General features: G+C 45.6%; 1 protein-coding gene across 1 annotated transcript in view; it reads right to left on the reverse strand.

Annotated features, from left to right (window-relative positions):
- The window catches only part of POLR2K (RNA polymerase II, I and III subunit K), a 43,338-nt gene that overhangs the window by 13,861 nt on the left and 6,942 nt on the right, over positions 1 to 22,535 (reverse strand). The window lies entirely within an intron of this gene.

Below are 22,535 nucleotides of genomic sequence, written 5' to 3' on the forward strand. Positions count from 1 at the left end.
GCTCCATTCACACTGCCCGGTTTTCGTAACCCGGTGAGCACCTTTTCAAGAAGCATGCTCTCCATACTTTAGTCATTTCAGTGTCAGTTCATTTCTGTGCCAGTTCAGGGCACAGAGGGATTTTTATTCCCAGGGAATACACATCTTTTGTAACTGAGCTTGGAATGTTTCTAAGGGAGCTGACACACACAGCACCATTACATTTGGAGGCGCAGACGCCAAGGTGATGACTGCCTGAAGAGTTTCACTGTGGACAATTGAGGTCCACAGGGGAGAAGGGTTTATCTGATCACACATCACAACACTCTGGGCGCAATCATCAATCAGAGCATTTGTAGAGCGCACTACTCACCCGTGAGGGTCTCAAGGCGATAAGGGGGGGGGGGGGGGGGGGGGGGTGGGGGGGGGGGGGCTAATGCTACTGCTCGAACAGCTAGGTCTTGAGAAGTCTCCTGAAGGTCAGCAGGTCCTGGGTCTGTCGCAGGTGGATGGGGATGGTGTTCCACGTCTTGGCGACGAGGTGGGAGAATGATCTGCCACCGGTGGTCGTTCGGTGGATGCGTGGAACTGTGGCGAGGGTGTGGTCAGTGGAGCAAAGCTGGCGGTTCGGGGTGTAGAAGGTGAGTCATTTGTGGAGGTATGCTGGTCCGGCATTGTGGAGTGCTTTGTGAGCGTGGATGAGGAGCTTGAAGGTGATCCACTTGTTTACTGGGAGCCAGTGCAGGTCTCTCAGGTGGGCAGTGATGTGGCTGTGGATGTCGAGGATGAGGCGTGCGGAGGCGTTCTGTATGCGTTTAAGTCTTTTCTGAAGTTTTGCCTTGGTTCCCGCGTGGAGGGCGTTGCCGTAGTCCAGCCTGCTGCTGACGAGGGCCTTGGTGACCGTCCTTCTGGTTCCGGTGGGGATCCATCTGTAGATCTTGCGAAGTATGCGGAGGGTGTTGAAGCAGGAAGAGGAGACGGCGTTGACTTGCTGGATCATTGATAGTGATGAGTCCAGGATGAACCCCAGGTTGCGTGCATGGTTGGTGGGTGTCAGTAAAGCTCCCAGCGTGGCCGGCCACCAGGAGTCGTCCCAGGCGGAGGGGGTGGAGCAGAGGATGAGGACCTCTGTTTTGTCAGAGTTCAGTTTCAGGCGACTGTTCTTCATCCATTCGGCGACGGCCTTCATTCCTTCGTGGAGGTTGGTTTTGGCGGTGTCCTTTGTGAGGGAGAGGATCAGCTGTGTGTCGTCGGCATATGAGACGATGTTGAGGTTGTGCGATCAGACCATGTTGGCGAGCGGTGCCATGTAGATGTTAAAAAGGGTCGGGCTGAGGGATGATTCTTTGGGTACGCCGCAGGTGATCTTGGTGGCTTTGGATCGGAATGGAGGGAGACGGACTCTCTGGGTTCTGACGGTGAGGAAGGAAGTGATCCAGTCCAGGGATTTGTTGCGGATCCCTGCGTCGTGGAGGCGTGTGCGTAGGGTGTGGTGGCAGACGGCGTCGAAGGTCCAGGAGGAGGAGGGCTGCGATTTCGCCGTTGTCCAGCAGGGTCCCGATGTCGTCGGTGGCGGCGATGTGAGCGGTTTCGGTGCTGGGGAATTCAGATTGGGATGAGTCCAGGGTGTTGTTCTCCTCGAGGAAGCGGGTCAGTTGCCTGTTGACAATCTTCTCAATGACTTTCGTCGGGAATGGGAGCAGGGAGATGGGCTGGAAGTTCTTCAGGTCCTTTGGGTTCGCCTTGGGATTCATGAATCTTAATTTCATAAATCCACCCGAGTGCGGTTTGGCGCTTTTTTTTACCACCAGCCAAAGATTTAACAGACAATGTTTCTTCCAGGGTGTAAGACTGAATCAGTCAGTGGGGGCCTTTAGGGCGGCTAACATCGAGAAGGCTTCAGATCTGAGACGCACATTTTTTGAGACTAAGTGCGAGCTCTGGAGTACTATTGATCTAGTTATTTCATTCTAATACACTGATGGGACATCACGTTATGCTTCTTATTTAATATCTTGACATAGCATGCGAGGACCTTTAGCACAGAGTGGAAGAACGCTTAACAAGAGCCAACCAAAGAAATAACAGTGAACAAACGAATTTCTCTCATAAGAACAGACGTTAAGGCTCTAGAAAGATATTAGTATCTTTGTAGTGCAGCCAGAGAAAGACCAAATTCAATAGGGGAGCAAGAAGATGTGGGCTGTGGACGTATGCAACTGTATCGTGCACTGCAGCGTTTACTCAAGGAAGCTGCTGAATGTATTGTTTGACTGAGATTAAATTCTTTCCAGGCACAATCAACTAACAGTGTGGATGCACAAACTATTCAGTAGTTGTGTCTGTCTGGTGTTTGACGCATAATCTGCAGACTGTCTCTGTAAGAATGTACAAGGGAAGAGCTGAGACAGCGCGGGCATAGTTTTGATAATTAATGTTTACAGAATCCCAAATCGTGCCATATCCACACTTTACTACTGCTTTGTTTTTTTAATTTTCAACTAGACGTTCCTTACATTATTCTTGGAGAAATTACTTAATCTGGTCCCATAAATCCCACAGTTTACAATTAATTTAGTGTATCTTTGTAGAAAACCCTCACATTCTGCATATGTCTACTGCAGTTTTTGTAAACTGTCCGATTGTGCAATACACAATTAAATCAAAGGTTGTACCTTGAGAATATATATATATATATATATATATATATATCCATCCATGCTGCAAACAAAGAAACATTTCAGCCTAGCAGCTAAATAAACTGTGTCTTGGCTTACACCATTTTAATTAAATATCTGTTTGATGGCTGCAAAGTTGAAAGGGCCCGTATTTTCTGAAGAAAAACATAGAAAGGTAAATAAGTTATCATATATATATATATATATATATATATATATATATGGAGTGTTAAATGGCTTTTATCATTTTACAGCTCGGCAAGGACAGCACTGTGCTACTCCTATGCTTAAAGACTTTGCTGTAGAAATGACAAAAGACTTTGTCCATTTCTATCTCGGCGTGGATAGCACTGTGCTAATCCTATGCTTAAAGACTTTGATAGAAAAGCAGACATTTGAGGTGAGCAGATCTAGAGTGTCGCTGGTGTTGAGAGTGCTCTATACAGGAACTGCTTTCCACCCAAACTTGAGAACTACCCAGAGTTCTCCACTTCTTTTTTGTGTGTGTGTGTATATATATATATATATATATATATATATATATATATATATATATTCACTGAAAAAACCATAGGTTTCACACGTTATACTTAGCTGGAGATTTTACTCATAAAAAACCAATGAAATTCCCCCGTTATAGTTAGTGCAGGCAACTATAACTCACGCGACCGCAATCCTCTGCTGATGCTAATACTGTATTTAGACACTTATTTGCCCATGTCTTCTTCCATTAAATTTTAGCTATACATATATTACAAATATTTGTTTTTCATAAAGACACATATGTCATCAGCAGAGGATTGCGGTCGCGTGAGTTATAGTTGCCTGCACTAACTATAACGGGGGAATTTCATTGGTTTTTTATGAGTAAAATCTCCAGCTAAGTATAACATGTGTGAAACCTATGGTTTTTTCAGTGAATTTGCAAGGTTTTTTAAATGCTAATTCCTAACTATAACGTGTGTGAAACCTATGGTTTTTTTCAGTGAATTTGTACGGTTTTTTAAATGCTAAGTTACTTTACACCGTTCGAGGCGTGCGCGCCCACTTAACGCAGTTCGTTCCGTGCGCGCACGGTGCGCTTCGCGCACCGTGCGCGCACAGTGAGCACGCGGCGCGCTTCGCGCACCGCGCGCTCGCTTTACGCAGTAAGTGCCGTGCACGCACGGTGGGCACGCGGTGCGCTACGCGCACCGCGTGCCCACGTTACGCTGGATGGGCAATGTATGCACGATGCGCTTCGCGCACCGTCCGCTCACGGAGAACATATTATGCCCTTCGTTATGAAAGGTAATCTATTAAAAGTTCAATTATATCATATGCCATGCACAAATGGTGCCCTGCAGGCATGATTTGCACACGGGTGTGGGAAAGTGTGGATACTGTTTTTTTTAAATTAATTTTTACCGTACGCGTACGGTAAGCGTAATCGGCGTTTTTTCGAAAAAAATTAAAATTGATTTTTTTGCTTGGGGGGTTCTTTTGGGACACCATGATCAAGTCTAGGTGGTTGGGAGCTGTTTAACCTGCCCCGTTGCATGTTTTCACCCTTTGTTTTTCCTCCCCCCCTCAGAGTGCGAGAGAGAAAATGGCGGACGCCTCTTCCTGGTTTCGACCGATTCGAATGTTTACTAAGATCTAACAGCCAAACAGAATCGCGCTCGCGCACGGCACCGTACGGTAAGCTTACCGTAAGCGCACGGTAAGCTGCCACAGATATATATATTGATTTAAATGCTATTTTCTCAGGAACTACTGAACAGATTTACACCAGACCTACAAAAGGCACTTCCTTGACCTGTACACTACCTCTCTGCCAAATTTCAAGTAACTCTGTTCAGCCGTTCGGGCTGTAGCTGTGTCTAAAGGTCCTATGGAAAAATGCATGGGAAAAACGCGTTTTGGGACCCCCCTTTTTACTCAGCCCCCGCTTGACGAATCCCCCCGAGACTTTCAGGGTAGGAGCGGAGCGTAGCGCCCCATTAGTTTTGAAAATTTCGCGAGGATTCGTCGACCGGCGCCAAAGTTATTCCAAATAGAATGTTGCGGTTTTCCTATGGAAACAGGGTCCTAACTATAACTACCTACTGGCGACCGCCAGTAGGTAATTATATATATATATATATATATTACCTACTGGCGGTCGCCAGTAGGTAGTTATAGTTAGGACCACGTTTCCATAGGAAATCCGCAACATTCTATTTTGAATAACTTTGGCGCCGGTCGACGAATCCTCGCGAATTTTTCAAAATAGGTGGGGCGCTCCGCTCCGCTCCTACCCTGAAAGTCTCGGGGGGATTCGTCAAGCGGGGGCTGAGATAAAAGGGGGGTTCCAAAACGCGTTTTTCCCATGCATTTTTCCATAGGACCTTTAGACAGGGCTACAGCCCGAACGGCTGAACAGAATTACTAGAAATTTGGCAGAGAGGTAGTCCTCAGGTCAAGGAAGTGCCTTTTGTAGGTTTGGTGTAAATCTGTTCAGTAGATTCTGAGAAAATAGCCTTTAAATCAATATATATATCTGAGACAGCTTACGGTGTGCTTACGGTACGCTTACCGTACGCGTATGGTGGCGTGCGCGATTCTGATTGGCTCTTAGATCTTAGTAAACATTCGAATCGGCCGAAACCAGGAAGTGGCGGCCGCCATTTTCTCTCTCGCACTGAGAGTGATGTTTAAAATATAAAGCACAAAAACATGTAAAGGGGCTGTTTAGACAGCTCCCACACACATAGCCATGTTGAGGGAGTCCCCAAAGATCCCCCAAGGCCAAAAACGGAATTTTTATTTTTTCGGTAATTTCGCCGATTACGCTTACGGTAAAAAATTATATAAAAAAAAAAATTAAAAAATTATATATATATATAAAAAAAAATTATCCACACTCTCCCCACCCCGTGTGCAATTGGTGCCCGAAGTGCACCAATTGTGCATTGCATATTAGAGTTAAGATAAACTAAATTTTTTTTTAAAAAAATAAAAAAAAAAAATTATCCACACTCACTCCACCCCGTGTGCAAATGGTGCCCGAAGGGCACCATTTGTGCATGGCTTATAACATATACGAAAAATTAAAATATTACCTTTCAAAACGAAGTGCATCATATGTCCTCCATGTGCGCACGGTGTGCGAAGCGCATCGTGCGCACATGGCCCATCTAGCGTAACGTGGGCACGCGGTGCGCGTAGCGCACCGCGTGCCCACCGTGCGTGCACGGCACTAACTGCATAAAGTGGGCGCGCGGTGCGCGAAGCGCACCGTGCGCGCACGGAACGAACTGCGTTAAGTGGGCGCGCACGCCACGAATGGCGTAAAGTAACTTAGCATTAAAAAAACCGTACAAATTCACTGAAAAAACCATAGGTTTCACACATGTTATAGTTAGCGGAAATTTTACTGATAAAAAACCAATGAAATTCCCCCGTTATAGTTAGTGCAGGCAACTATAACTCACGCGACCGCAATCTTCTGCTGATGACATATGTGTCTTTATGAAAAAAAAATATTTGTAATATATGTATAGCTAAAAATGTATGGAAGAAGACATGGGCAAATAAGTGTCTAAATACAGTATTAGCATCAGCAGAAGATTGCGGTCGCGTGAGTTATAGTTGCCTGCACTAACTATAACGGGGGAATTTCATTGGTTTTTTATCAGTAAAATTTCCGCTAACTATAACATGTGTGAAACCTATGGTTTTTTCTGTGAATTTGCAAGGTTTTTTAAATGCTAATTCCTAACTATAACGTGTGTGAAACCTATGGTTTTTTCAGTGAATATATATATATATATATATATATATATATATATACCAAGCGCATCCTTCCACTTCCCAGCGGGCGAGGAGGAAAAGCACACGGACACCAGACGTGCTTCACAGAGATTTATTCAGAAGTTAGTAACGGCGTGGCATGTCATTACGCGTTTCGGCCACCAAGTGGCCTTGATCACATAGAGTAACAACCTTACTGAATATCCTTTTATACAGCATTTTGAGATCACGTGATAATTAGTGCTGAACGATTTGGAAAAAATATCCTATTTACAATTGGAATACTCTTGATTTGCTTGTCAATATACATTAGTATGAGGGTGTACAAATACATGAACAATAATAAGGTGCAAATGCTTATTGTGCAAAATGCGTAGGTTAAAGTGCAAATTGCAATGATATTATGTGCAAAACATGCTGCAAGGTGCAAAATACAAATATTCGCATGTGGTATATAATTATATATAGGGGATGGCTATATAAAATATTTGAAAGTACAAAATACATTTAATAAAACCTTCATATCTGATCGCCTATAGATTAAAATACCAAGATGTTCTTGTGCAAAATACGCAATAATTATATCAACATTGATCAGCAAAGCAAAGAATGTCAACCTGATTCAAAAATGTTCATGAGTACAGGATACTATATATCCATCCAATAATTGACAAGCAAATAAAAAACCAAATAACAATATATCGTTCATATGAATCTTCATTTTCAAAAGAAATATGAATAGGTGCAAAATGTGACAAAATAACGGGATAGGAGAACACAAGAAAGAACCATTATGTATTTAACAATGGAAATTCTTGGAGTGCCATGGACTAAACATCAAATAAGTCCAAATTCAAAATCCAATTTCCAAATACAGGGACTGGTTCAATGAGCGTCTGCACAGGAGCAAATGATAATATGAATTTCTTCAATCGCGACGTTCCCAGACATATGGTGGCTTGTAGATTTTGAAAAGGCCAAATTGGGTGGATCATCCGTTGGTGATGCTACAAACATCGGCACCAGTAAAAATGTGTGCGACAACCAAAAGGAAATTGTGAATAGAGCAATAGGATAAGGGAAAATGACAGAAATACAAGACAAAAAAAAGGGGAGAAAAAAACAAAGAACAAATACGCATTTATAAGTAAGTGAATGATTCATCAATCATAAGCCCATATTACAATATTTGAACAGTAATAAATAAGGTTATACTCTGTTTTTCAAACTATATGTGGTTAAAATTGCAAGAGCATGGAAAGACTAAAATCAAGGAACAGCTAACCATACACATGAAATGTTGATGGATATCTTGTATTACATTCTCAGATTTGACCCTGAAAGAATGTGTGTATGTTCGCGCAAGGATGATCTAATTGTTGTCAAATGCAGTTGTACAAATCCTCAGTGTTGTTGAGTCCTGTAGGGGCCTTGCTGTCGAACTCAAGGATATACCTTGTTTCGAGCTGTCTTAAAGATTTTTCTCTATTGCCCCCTCTGCGTTGTGCAGGAATATTGTCAATAACAAAGTACTTAAGACAATTCAGGTCATTGTTATGGTATTTTTTAAAATGTCGCGCTACAGGGTAGCTGGAGTCATTATTGACAATGGCTCTTAAGTGCTGAAGGATCCCGATATGGGCTTGGAGTTTTGTACTGCCTATATAGTTTAATCCGCACGTGCAGTTTAGGACATATACCACGAATTCTGACCTACATGTGTAGTGGCCCTTAATTTGTCTTGCGATGGGGCTAAAGGGAACAAGGTATTCAGTGGTGTTCTGACCGAATTTGCATGCCCTGCAGCTTGTACATTTAAAGAATCCATTTTTTGGTTTAAGCCACATGCTATTAGCGGGTTTGTTCCTGTTGGATCCCATGAGTTCTGCCTTCATCGTTTTAGCCCTTCTGAATGTAATCACAGGTTTGGGAGGTAGCATTGGGGCCAGTACACCATCTGTAAGTAGAATGGGCCAATTTTTTGAAACAATGGCCCTTATTCTGTGGTGTTGCTTATTGTAGGTTGTAATTAAGCGTGGTGCGTCCGAAATTGGATCATCCACCACCAGATCAGGTTCATTGGTAATAGGGATACTTGACTTGTCAATTAATAAAGTGTCTCTAGGCATGATTTGTACTTTATCATAGGCCTGCCTCAGGGTCCTCTCAGTGTACCCTCTTTTCTTCATCCTTGTTATAGCCTCCTCCGAGCATTTTGTTCTCTCCTCTGGTGTACTACAAATACGCTTTATGCGGAGGAGTTCCCCATAGGGGATACTTCTTATGAGGTGCTGCGGATGAGCACTGCTGGCGTGCAGAATAGAGTTGCCAGCAGTGGGTTTTCTGTATAGGGTTGTCTCAATTTTGTTGTCAACGATCATAACTCAACTGAATTGTGATCTATGTGCGACGTGAATTTGAGATTAAAAGTATTATTATTTAAAATCTCAATAAAATTCATTACACTAGAAAAATCCCCATTCCAGACCATAAAAACATCATCAATAAACCTGAGCCATGTGACAATCTGGGAGTTGAATATTTCCGCATGTGTCCCTATGAGAACCTGCTACTCCCACCAGCCAACATGAAGACAGGCATAACTGGGGGAGAAGCAAGCTCCCATGGCGACTCCCCTCTTTTGGGAATACAGGTCGTTACCAAACATAAAATGATTATTACACAGAGCCCATTCAATTAATTCCAAAAGCATAGCATTATGGTTATGAAATTTGATCGGTCTGCGGTCCAGATAGTGTTTGGTGGCAACTAAACCTGTGACATGTTCGATGCTTGTATATAGTGACTCGATATCAAGAGTCACTAGCAGAAACCCAGATTGCCATTCAATGTTGTTCAACTTTCTAATGAAATCACTAGTGTCTCTAATGTAGGTGGATAAGTTCTTAACTAATGGCTGTAAAAAATAGTCCACATACCTACTGGTGTTCTCGCTGATGCTGTTGATGGCGGAAATGATGGGTCTGCCAGGTACCGGCCTTGTGGCTTTGTGAATTTTCGGTATGAGACGCAGCGAGGGGATTGTGGGGAATTCATTGTGCAAGAAGTTGAATTCGCTGTTAGAAATCAAACCCTGTCTCTTATAAGAGTGTAACATTCTCTTTAGGGATTCTTTGGCAGCATTGTAACGCTTTATGTTTATTTTTTCATAGCAGTTACTGTCGGAAAGCTGCCTTCTTGCTTCAGACTCATATTCATTCTTGGGCCAAACAACTACGTTTCCTATATATATATATATATATATATTCTTCTTTTTTTAAAGAGCAACACTCTTCATTACTGCACTACTGGTAACTTTACTCACGTTGTCGCTCCCGGATAGCTTTCTTTGTATTATTGCATATAGGTCGATTATTCATTCTTTGCACGCGAGCAGTTTATTTTTGCACATAAAAAAAGCAAAAGTAAAAAACATTGTCATTTTCAAACGCCAATAGCTCTAACTTTAACACATGCGAGACCTATTGCATTGCAAATGTTTATTTTACCTCGTTACATAGTCAGAAAAGGAACACTTGGATTATGTTTTTTCACGGGCCAAGTAGATTTCTGGAGAACCATGAGCAATGGCTTATTTGAATTAAATGTTATACACCAATTTGAATTTTTTGGGCCGTGCCGTAATACAGAATGCCCTCATCTAAAGCACTTAATATAATTAAAAAAATAACAGGCTTCCAAGTACCATGCATCTGGCGTGAGACTAACGCATTTCAGTGTGGTGGTGCACATCCCCGCACTGAAATGGAAAGTCACGCATTTATAGGGCCTCCTGGGCTCTCAAAACAGCCAAAGCATTGCTAAATTAAAACAGTAAAAAAAAAAAATATAAATAAAAGAGGGAGTGGAGAGGTGTAAGAGTAGAAACATCCTCCTATATAACGTTAATTAAACAAAGAGATTCTACCAATTTTCACTATATCCTTCCTTGTGTTGAAAAATTATAATGAAGGTGGTGGATAGTTGGTGTTTGACCCAGAAGGTTATCGTGGGAAACAATACGTGTTTTTAAAATATCCCTCACACACTAAGAATCCCTTAGTGTCATGCTTCATCATGGGAGTCTTCCTGTCCCTCTAAGGGGCGGGGCGTGCTGCAACCTACAGAGATGTGGGAGCACTTAATAAAGTGAAAAACGCTATGTGTAGTGCAGGAGTAAGAGTGATAGGGTCAAAAGAAATTAGTGGTGCAAGGTTAAAAGTTGCCTGGCTAGTGGAAAAAATAGACTTTATTCACTTCCCTAGCTGGAAACGTTAAAATACTGGGGAAACTAAGGTGGTCTACTGTTATGGGTAGCCTCCTACTTGGTCAACATGTTTCAAAAGCCATTCCCCTGGCTTTCTCTTCAGGACCGTGCACGATCCCCATGTCACTCACATTATCATTAATATGTAATATGTGCCTAATTTTGTTCAACCACATGCTCAATTAAGCATGCAAAAAAAAAAACATACCCATTTGGTATCATATTTAACCTGCGAAAAAAATTGGAAAAAATGATACAGTAATACATTATTATAAACATATCACCATCATGTGGAACAAGGTAGTTGGCAGTAAATACCACCGTGATATATTTTTAGGTCTTGCCTGAGCCAGCGCAGACATTTAGTAAGCGGGTTTTCGAAGTGCTACCCACAGGCGCCTCGCTCCGCCTCTCCAATGCTGCGCTCGCATCCCTCGCGTGCTTAGCACAGAGCGCGTCATCGCGATCACTTTCGCTTCCAATGCTGGTTAATTATTTGTTTCAAGTTTCTTAAATAACTTCCCCCTCCCCCCCGTCAATTTTGTCGTTTTGTTGCCTGTCTACATCAGTGTGGGTGCTAAGCTGCTTTCGAACGATTATCGACAAGAAGTTGGGCTTCTTTTCATACCGGTTGTTGGAGTAACCTTCTGGGAGGGGCGGATTGAGCTTTTGCGGTATCACCTACTCTAGCTTAATTTCAGTATAGTCGATGTGCTTTGCTCACTGATTACCTACCTGTATCGCACAGTTTACATTTCTTTCAGGAGCGGTACTGTGCTGCCCTACCTATCATACCCGCTCTCCCCTTTCCCTGAACCGCTGGTTTACTGTGTTTCTGGAATCGTAAATTCTACCCCACTTCCTGTATCACCAGACTGCGTCATTTCCGCTATCACCTGAGTCTTCCTTCGTTTACGACAGCACCTATCAACATTAGAGAGAGCTGTCCCGACCTGGAGCTGAGGAGGGGATGGGGCTCGGGAGGCTTCTGCTGATGTTACTGGGTGAGTCTCTTGAGCAGTGAGATGGCCCTTATTGGCAGGGCTGCCTGCCCCAACGTTGATGGGACCTTGGGATTAAACTGGCCCCTCATACCATGGCCTAATTCTCCTGACCCGCTCAGAAGAGGTCGCTCCCTACGCTCCCAAGGCTCCGTGGTATCGTAGCGCTTTCTGTACCTGTAGCGCTGTCTCAGCTGTGACAATTTTAAGCACCGCTCGCTCTGCTGCCATTATCTGTACCTGCAGCGTTATCTCAGTTGTGATTGTGCGCCATTGCCTGCTCTGTAACTGTAGCGCTCGCATTGCTCTGCTCGCATTAATTGTATTGCTGAAGTGATCCTTACCCGATTGTGCATCTGCCCATACAGTCCGCTTAGTTGGTGCCCCAGTCTCGCCCTGTTTCGCTTTCTTTTTGGTTCTGCCATTTTGTTGTTGTTGTTGCCTCACAGCCCGTCTCTCCACCCCGCTACCGCCTCCCAGCTGCTCCTCCCACGCCCCACCCCCCTCCACCATCCACTTATGACAGATGCGATTGCGCGCAGCGTCCACGCGCAGCGATCGCGCCCCATGCGCGCCGAAGGTGCGCCAAAGGTAAGCCCGTCTACGCCCGTCCGCGCCTGGACCGCGCCCAGCGCCAGACCCCCTGCCCCTCGCGCTGCTTTGCCCTCCCGCATCACCTACGATGCCGCCACCCTCCTAGCCCTTAACCCCGGTCGCGCCCCCAACTGCGTCCAAGCCGCTCCTGGACACACCCATGGACCTTTCTCTTGCTACTCCTGCAAATTTAGCGGCACCAACTGCATCTCCGCTACGACCACACCACAGATTCCCGACCCCACCCACCTACAATGCATCCTTCTCAACACCCGCTCGGTCCACAGACACGCCATTGACCTATGGAATCTACTAGACACCATCTCTCCAGACGTCGTCGCCTTCCTAACGGAAACATGGATGAACGCTTCCTCCGCCCCAGACATCACCATTGCCATCCCTGAAGACTATAAGATCACACGCAAGGACCGCATCGGCCACACAGGAGGAGGAATCGCTATCGTCCATAAGAAATCTATCCGCATCTCAACCAGCTCTGACGCCAACCTCGCCAACTCCGAACACCTTCACTTCCAAATACACATCGACCCCAAGACCACACTCAGAGGCACCCTCCTCTACAGACCACCAGGACCCCGCGCAAAATTCAGTGAAGACATCACGGACTTCGTCACTCCACACGCGCTCCCCTCCAAAGACTACATCCTTCTGGGAGACCTCAACTTTCACCTTGAAAAGATCAACGACCGCAACACCACCACCCTCTTGGACAACCTCACCAACCTCGGACTTAAACAACTAGTCACTTCCCCCACCCACATCGCAGGTCACACACTCGACCCCATCTTCACCTCCAGCAATCACGTCTCCTTCAGCCACACTACGGATCTCCTCTGGACTGACCACAGTTGCGTTCACTTCACCTACAACAAGCCAAAACCCATCAACCACCCCCAACCAACTCTGCAAAGAAACTGGAACAAAATCACCACCGACCAGATCTCCGCATCGCTCCTTCTAAACACCCCAGCCCACTCCTCTAACCCAAACCAAGCCGCCGCTAACCTCACCCTATGGTTATCCAACACCGCCGACACCTTAGCACCACTGAAAAAACGTCAAAGCAAACCTGGCAGCAAGAAGGCCTCATGGTTCAACGATGATCTTAAGAAGTCCAAGAAACTCTGCCGCTCCCTTGAAAAGGCCTGGAAAAAAGACCCAACCACTAGCACCAAGGACGCCTTCAAAAACGCCACCCGCACTCACCACCAACTAATCCGAAAGGCCAAGAAAACAGCATTCAAGGATCGACTCGACAACAACGCCCACAACAGCAAGGAACTTTTCAACATCGTCAAGGAATTCTCCAACCCCTCGGCCAACTCCAACGACATCACCCCCTCTCAAGCCCTCTGCGACTCCCTAGCCTCATTCTTCCACAACAAGATTGCAGACATCCACAACAGCTTCGACAACCAACCCAGAGACCAACCCACCCAACCATTTGCTGAACATTCTCCCCCCGTGAACACCCTTAACGACTGGAACCCAATCTCCACTGAGGACACAATCCGCCTGATGAACTCCATCCACTCAGGATCCCCCACAGACCCATGTCCTCATCACATCTTCAACAAAGCAGACTCCATCATAGCACCGCACCTCCGAGACATCATCAACTGCTCCTTCAACTCCGCCACCTTCCCGGAAGACTGGAAACACGCTGAACTCACCGCCCTTCTGAAAAAACCCACAGCGGACCCCACCGAACTCAAAAATTACCGCCCCATTTCGCTCCTTCCATTCCCGGCCAAAGTCATCGAGAAAGCCGTCAACAACCAGCTCGCCGCTTTCCTCGAAGCCAACAAATCCCTCGACTCCTCACAATCTGGCTTCCGAGCAAAACACAGCACTGAGACCGCCCTCATCGCAGCAACAGACGACATTCGAACTCTACTGGACAATGGAGACACAGTCGCCCTCATCCTCCTCGACCTTTCTGCAGCCTTCGACACAGTCTGCCACAGCACCCTGTTACAACGCCTCAATAACATCGGAATACAAGGAAAAGCACTTGAATGGATCACCTCGTTCCTCACTGGAAGAACCCAGAGAGTCCGCCTCCCACCATTCAAGTCCGAGGCCACTGAAGTCATCTGTGGCGTACCACAAGGATCATCACTCAGCCCCACCCTCTTCAACGTATACATGAGCCCCCTCGCGGCCATCGCCCGCCAACACAACCTCAACATCATCTCTTACGCGGATGACACTCAACTAATCCTTTCTCTCACCAATGACCCCAGCACCGCCAAAACTAACCTACACGAAGGAATGAAAGAGGTTGCCGAATGGATGAAACAAAGCCGTCTGAAACTGAACTCAGACAAAACAGAAGTCCTCATCTTAGGCACATCCCCCTCTGCATGGGACGACTCTTGGTGGCCGGAAGCCCTTGGAAAAGCACCCATCCCGACAGACCACGCACGGAACCTAGGCGTGATCCTGGATTCTTCACTTTCAATGAACAGACAAGTCAGCGCCGTATCCTCATCCTGCTTCAACATTCTCCGCATGCTCAGGAAAACATTTCGCTGGATCCCCACCGAAACAAGGAAAACAGTCACCCATGCTCTAGTCACGAGCCGACTGGACTACGGAAACACCCTCTACGCAGGTACTACCGCTAAACTCCAGAAGAAACGCCAACGAATCCAAAACGCCTCAGCCAGGATCATATTAGACATCCCGCGCAACGAACACATCTCTGGTCACCTGAAAGACCTCCACTGGCTACCCGTCAATAAGAGAATCACTTTTCGACTACTAACCCACGCACACAAATCACTCTACGACACCAGACCAGAATGCCTCAACTCACGACTGTCCTTCTACACCCCCTCCCGCCAACTACGTTCTTCCAGCCAAGCCCTCGCCACTGTACCTCGCATCAACAAGACCACCATGGGAGGCAGATCCTTCTCATACCTGGCTGCTAAAACATGGAACTCACTCCCCGCTTACCTTCGCCTCACCCAGAACCACCTAGCATTCAGAAAGCAACTTAAAACGTGGATATTTGACAAGTAATCCTCCTCCCCTTTCTAAGCGCCTTGAGACCCTCTGGGTAGGTAGTGCGCTATATAAATTCTCTGACTTGACTTGACTTGACTTATAGGAGTTTAACGCCACTTTTCAGCTAGTGTACGTATGGTACTTAATCAGCTCTTCTCGGCAGGGTTACTACACGTCTAATGGAACTTTCCCAGTACTTACTGGTACAGATTGTAACTTTGTACGGGACCCACACCAGCACTTACGTCAGGGTTGTTACGTTTTAATCGATTTCACCATCATTTCTGAGCTTCGCCGCTGCGTTTTTGATGGGTCTCAGCTTTGCCAGCACTTCTAAGCAGAGTTGCTTCAGTTTCAGCGGGACCTCACTAACACTTCACCACATAATTGTCATTTTAATGTGACATTATAACCACTTCTCGTAGTTTCCATGACATCAACCAGTTAGTAGGAGCACTTATGAGCAATGTCGTATGTTAATATTACCGCATTCATTTAAGCAACCTTTTTTCCTGTTACTTCACAAGTTATCATTTTAATGAGAAAGTGTCTACCCATCTTAGCGGGGCTCTCAGTACAGCAAGTGGCACAGAACTAGCTTTGCTCGCCAGGTTTTGTATCTATTTTGTGGTCCAGTACTTATACTTTTTGTTAGGGCTGCATTACAGTATTCGTACGAACCCCATTTCTGAGCACTATTGCTCAAGTGTGTGGAAGTGTTTCAGCCCACAGTGTGCGCTAGAATGCATTCATTCTTGGGATTTGAAACGGCTCTGGGATGATGGAGACAGCATGTTTCATCCGTAGAATGCCTGTATTGGACAATGTAAGTGAACCAGGGACAGCAACTTTATCAAAATATGTAAAACTTAATGATGAGTCAAAAGCTGCTTTTAGGGAAAAAGAGTAAATTACATGAGAAAGACCAGAAGCAGGCTCCATGGAACATAAATATTGAGTAGATGAGGGTAAAGTTGGAGACAGTGTGACATCTGTGTTTGTTCGGAATGGGCAAGTAAATGGGAACGTGATTGCGTCTAGGGTTTCTTAGGACCTGTTAAACGTTTGCTTGCTTCTATGCAATTAGTGCAAACGAATCTTAACGTGGAAGGTTTGTTGACCCTTTTAAAACCTTGTTTGACTATGAATTTCTTTAGCATGAAATCAGAGACAGTGGGTGAGATACAACCCACCGTGCAATTGTTATGGGGGATTGTTTGCTGGTCTCATGATATTTTTGTAGAACGTGTGACACTCTTGGACTCTATTGACTTTTTTTTAGTTATCAGAACTTTAAATTGTTGGCTCGACAGTGCAACGTGGGCTTTTATGAATCAACCTAAACATTACATTGTGTTCATTAAAATATTGAAATTCCGTCAAGCAGTATGAGGGTGTGAAATTTAAATTACAATTAACAGCCCTTCAGTAGCACATCTCAAGATACTTTACCACAGTGTGCAGGCATTAGCTTTAGGAATATAACTTTTTGCTATTTTCCACAACTATTATTGGTGTGTTTTGTTAAGTGATTTATCGCTTGTTCAATTTGTCTTTTTGAGTACTGTTGTCTTTTCATTATTTGTTGATTATTTTGCTGGTATTTATATGTAAAAAAGTCTTAAATAACATGAAATGACTGACAAGGTTGTTAATTTGATATATTCCTACCTTATAGCAAGTCAAGGTATGGCAGTGATGTGGCCCTAGTGCTACATGTCCTGAGAAGCATTACTTTACACACATTTACTGAATCAAACTATGTTCTCCTTCATCCCACTCTGATCATCACAAGGAAGGGAGAAGAGCATCTCTAGCAGAAACATTTTAAATACAGCATTCCTGTTTTTGCAATTTCCTTCCATAGGAGTTTACGGAATAATGAAGGCATATTTATTTTACTTTTATTTACCCCCCGAGTAATGGTGGTGTGCGTGCTGGTGTAACACATGCAAATATGGTTGCGTCTTTCCATAGTTTTGCTTTCTATCTCGGAAAGCCTCCACAGTATTCCTAAACAAGCATTGGCATTGCCAATAGGTCTCGCCTTTGGGACCTTATAAGTGTTTAGCCATGCAACAGTTGATGTTGTTGCACCAAGGATATTGTGCTGCATAACTAAATACTTATAAGGTCCCAAAAACGAGACCTATTGGCTATGCCAATGCTTGTTCTCAATGTGATCAAATCACACCACAGTAATACTATTAAAGTGGGTGCTGTGCTGCCCAATGGTAGTTGGTTTGTCACTTGTTACGTTTTTGCGACACACATAAAGACATTTAAAACACCTAAAAACACACACGCACATATTTATATGTACAAAAACATACAAAATGCCTGATTTTAATAAAAGGCATTTCATGCTCCCTTTACTCCTCATTCTTACGGGATTCTCAATGAGATTATGGATAATACATATGGATTCGTCTTCCTGGCCCACTTATTGGCCAAACGCTGTATAGCAATGCACTGGCGATCCCCCACTGGTCCTCCGCTTGCAGCCTGGGTGGGGGCGGTCCTTAAATGGGCTGCTGCGGAGGAGGACGCAATACGAGAGGAGGAGGCTAAAGGCATCCGTAAAACCACAGTCTCTTTAGAGTGGGCGCTCCTACTACACCAATTTAGACAATCTCAGACCCCAGCTGCATTGGTGGCCGACATGAATACCCCCGAAGCCACACCGCCTCACACGGTCCGAGTCTCCGCAGCGGGGGATCCCCCCCAGTGTCCCCCCGCACCACCCCCGGGCCAGCTGAGCTCCCCCCTCTGCTCACCTGATGCACCCTACGGCTCCTCATCCCGGATGGTGCACACACTCACCCCCCCTAGATGGGCGGCAGCTATATGGCCGGACGGGCAATGGCCGACTTGGTTATAGCCTAGAACTCATCACCTAGAACTCCATGGCATTCCCCAGTTTGGTCCTCCTCCCCAGTTTGGTCCTCCTCCCCAGTTCTCTTTACAGGCACTGCTTTGCAACCATACAGACCACTTCCGCACGGAACAAGGCATATATGTACCCTCTATATGGACGTTGGTCTATTTGTCCGCTAATGTGAAGTACCCAGTTTCACGGCAAGTGATGTATGTATGCTCATATTCTTAAATGCCAATAAAAAGAGAATGTTAAAAAAAAATGGATAATACATATGGATACATGGTATTAGTTACGTAGACATTAGTATTCTAGAGGCCGTGGGAGGGATATTTTTAAAGACCCGCCTGGGTTTTACTCACATCTTAAAGGCTGCACACTCGCTGATCCGTACCTTCGTGTAGCTCCGTGGAACGGTGACTAAACGTTCAGAGCTTCTATTTGTATGGATGGGTTCCTGAAAGCGCGCTCAAAAGGAGTTTGACCACTGGAGCGTCAAAGTCCCAAAATAGCCGCTGTAGGAAAGTGGCTCTGTATATACTGTTCCCAAATAGGTACAGGGTGTACAGAGTCCACAGTCTCCAGAGGTTTGGCAGAGGCTAAAGTTAGATATAACCTTGCTCTCTAAAGTGGTAGCTTGGTCGAGCAGTAAGGCAGTATCAGAGGAAAGTGTAAAGCATTTTTTGCACACACTCAGTCAGCAAATGGTCTCACACACTCAAGGACTGAACTCTAGGCCAATGGTTTTGTATAAAAATATATGGTGGTTTTTATTTTAGAACCAACAATAGATTTCAAAATATACTTTCTCTGAATGAGAGGCTTTATATAAATACTTTCAATATTCAGTAGGCTTTTGAATGCAATAGACAGTTGTTGCAATAGGCAACACAATTTCAAAAACAATACATTGAGCTCAATGGGAATTTCTAATTTAAATGCAATTAGTTACTTTGAGGATTACTTTTCTAACCACAGGACTGGATCCTGGATTCAATCCCGGGACATTTCCGGTAAACAGTTGAGTAAAAGCGTTTGGGTTACAGTAGTGATTTTTAAGCAATATTTTGGTATTTTAAAAGTGGACACTCAGAAACTTTTTCTCATAGAATCACCAATGTTATCCTATGGGAGGAATTTCACTTAGCGGGTAAGTGGGGTTATTGTTACTTTTTCTAACTCAGGGTTGGATTCTGGGTCCAGTACTGGGGGATCATCTGTAAACAGTTGAAAGAATGTGTTTTGGTGATACAGGCGATTTTTAACGAATATTTGTAAGTTTGCAAAATCAACACTTAGAAACTTTTTCAGCAAAAACCAGGCAATGTTATCCTATGGAAGGAAATTCAAGTTGCAGGTAAAGTATGTTCTCGTTACTTTTGTAATCCAGTGCTGGACTCCTTGGTTCAGCACTGGGACATCTATCTAAAACAGGTAAGTAATTACCTTTTCACATTTGGTGCGGTTTTTAAAGAATATTTGTAGTTTGCAAAAATCGACACTTAGAACAAATTTCACAGAAAAACAGTCATGATCTCCTTTGGAAGAAAATTGGGTTAGCAGTAAGTATGGTTACTTTTCAGGATCAATGCTGGGCACCAAGATCCAGCACTGCGATCTCTCCTGATATCATGTGAGTATTTTCGTTTTCGTTACTCGGGTGATTTTAGGTGAATATTTTAAAGTTTAGAAACTCCACACTTAGAAGAATTTCCAAGTGAAACCAGTCAATGTTAGCCTATGGAAGAAAGTGTTATCGGCTTTTGAGTAAGTACTCGACTGGTAGAGTTAAGGTTCTGGGCATAGACTCAGGGGTCTCCCAGGGTCAGTACAGTACAGTTGTTACACCCTCAGCGGCACAGGGGCAGCTGGGTGCAGAGTGAGTTAGGCCCAATGTTATTCTGTGGGAGTCAGGGGGCCTTGGTTGGTGGCTGCTGGCTAGCAGGCCACGCGGCTGTGGGAGCTGGGCTCCTGGTCACTTTCTCAGGGCAAATGGGGAAGTAGAGTAGAGATTGCACTGCCAGGGGCACTCGGGCGGCTGGGTGCAGGGTGCTTTTGAGCCGTCGGGCGCTCAATGGATTGCAACGGAGATACTCAAAAACGAACAAAGGCTGCATGCTCGGGGACGAAGATTCTGCAGGTGTGACCACCACTTCAAGAGGTAAGTTGGGTAGTTGGAGGATAAGTAGGCACCCAGGAGTTGGGCACAGGGGGTCACAGGGCGCCGGGTGCAGGGGTGCCTTTTGGTGTTGGGAAATCTTACCCTCGGCTGGTCGGGGTCACTGGTTCTGAGGCTGCAGGCGTCGTCAGGAGCGTCGAGGTGGGTCCTTGGGAGCTGGATTCGGGGTCACAGTTGCCGGGGGGACGTCCTTGTTCACTCCAGCACAGGCCAGGCTTGGCGGGCGCAGAGTGTGCAGGGTTCGCGGTTCCTGGCTAATGCCAGGGATCAGTTACTTGCTTTGAGCAGTACCTCTGCTCGTGGGAGTCTCAGTTGCTTAGAGTCACAAGGTAGCCAAGTCCTCCGGGGTTTGTGAGGTTGCTGGCCACTGGAGATGCCGGAGTTTTAGCAGGAGCAGGTTCGAGGGTCGACAGGCCAGTAGGGCTGGGGCCAAAGCAGTTGGTGTCTTCCTCTTGTGAGCAGCTGCACGGCAGGACTTCTTGTCTCTTGATCTTCTTTGCTGTTTCGGAATCTGGATCTAAGGAAGGAAGGTTCAGGGTGCCCCTAAATACTAAATTTAGGGGCGTTACAGGTAGCTAAAGTGGTCCCTTTCCAGGGCTCCCCATCTTCAAGATGGCGAGAGCCCGGTGATGTGCTTCACCTCGCCTCCCCCACCTGAGGGGTGGGGTTGGCAGAGGCTGGTACACCCCCTGTCCTTCCTTGGGGTTTCCGGTCAGTCTTCCCGCCAGAGTGGGGTTTTAGAACCGGTAGGGGCCAGTTGCCGAGTACAGCAAGTGGCCTGGAGAAGCTCACAAAGGCGGCATGCCTTTGAAGCTTCCCCTGCCCAACCTGGGGGAGGAGACCTAGCACCTCGCCCAGGATGTGCATTGTTCCAGGCCCAGGAGAGGGGATGGCTCTCTACCCAGGGGTCCAGCAACATGTCTGCTGTGTGGCAGCCTAGGCAGCTCCTCAGACAAGACGTGGATTGTAGGTTAGGTTCAGGGGGCATCTCTAAGATGCCCTCTGTCGTACATTGTACATTAAATCCTGCACTGGCATCAGTGCCGGTTTAATGTGCTGAGAAGTTTGATACCAAACCTCTCAGTCTTCAGTGGAGCCATCATGGTGCTGTGGAGTTCGTGTTGACTATCTCCCAGCACCATATACACTTAAAATGGCAGCAATGCACTTACAGTGCCCAGGAATGGACCTGGGTACTGTAGGGGCACATGGTTCATGCACCTGTACCCACACCACTGGCATAGGGCACTCAGCTAGAGGGGTGGCTGATGTATGCCAGGGCAGTGAGTGTTGTGGGCATGGCACACAGGGATGTGTGCCATGTCGACTCTGTTTTGTTCTGTACCCAGACACTCAGCCTGCAAGGGCAGTGTGTGTGTGTGTCAGGGTACAGGGCCTCTAAGGGTGGCACAATAAGTGCTGCAGCCCTTAGGGGCCTTCCCTGGTCACAAGGCCCTGGGTACCTAGTGTACCATTTACCAGGGGCTGACATGTGGCCAGGGTTTGCCAATTTGGGTTTAGGTTTCAGCACAGTTTTTAGGGAAGGAACATAGGCTCTGGGCACCCGATTGGCAGGAGCCCAGGGCACACTCAGTCAAAGTACATTTAGCAAAAAGTGGGGGCATACCATGCAAGAAAGATGCCACTTTCCTCACAGCCGCCCTTATTGTGCAGCTCTTAGGCTCCTGAAGTTTCTCTTACTGCTTAACCTCAACAGTGCGTTTTATGCCCAGTATTGGATAAGATCACTCCCGCATATGCCCAAGAACGCTCCCGCATGGTGGAGAAATTCAATATTTTGAAATAATGACGGAGTTAAATATATACACAATAAGCACCCTAATGTAGTTTTCTCATTGTTATGCGGTACTGCTGGGGCGCTGTGATTATTTTGTATACGAGAAGTACCCTGATGTAATTATTCTCATTCCGAAGCGGTATACACTAAAGAGCCCGTGATCATAACTAGAGCGCGTAATTTCTTTTAGAAAAGGACATACTGCCTATTGTGCTTAGTTGTCGCTGCTATATTATTAACTGATCATTAATGCCTACCCTTTTGTACTTGTTAGTTGAAAAAATGGAGTCCCACAAATCCTGCATCAATGTGCAATGGTGCTATTTCCTGCATAAATGCGCAAAAGTTTTG

This window comes from Triturus cristatus, chromosome 5_1, assembly GCF_964204655.1.
Source record: "Triturus cristatus chromosome 5_1, aTriCri1.1, whole genome shotgun sequence".
Classification (NCBI taxonomy): Eukaryota; Metazoa; Chordata; class Amphibia; order Caudata; family Salamandridae; genus Triturus; species Triturus cristatus.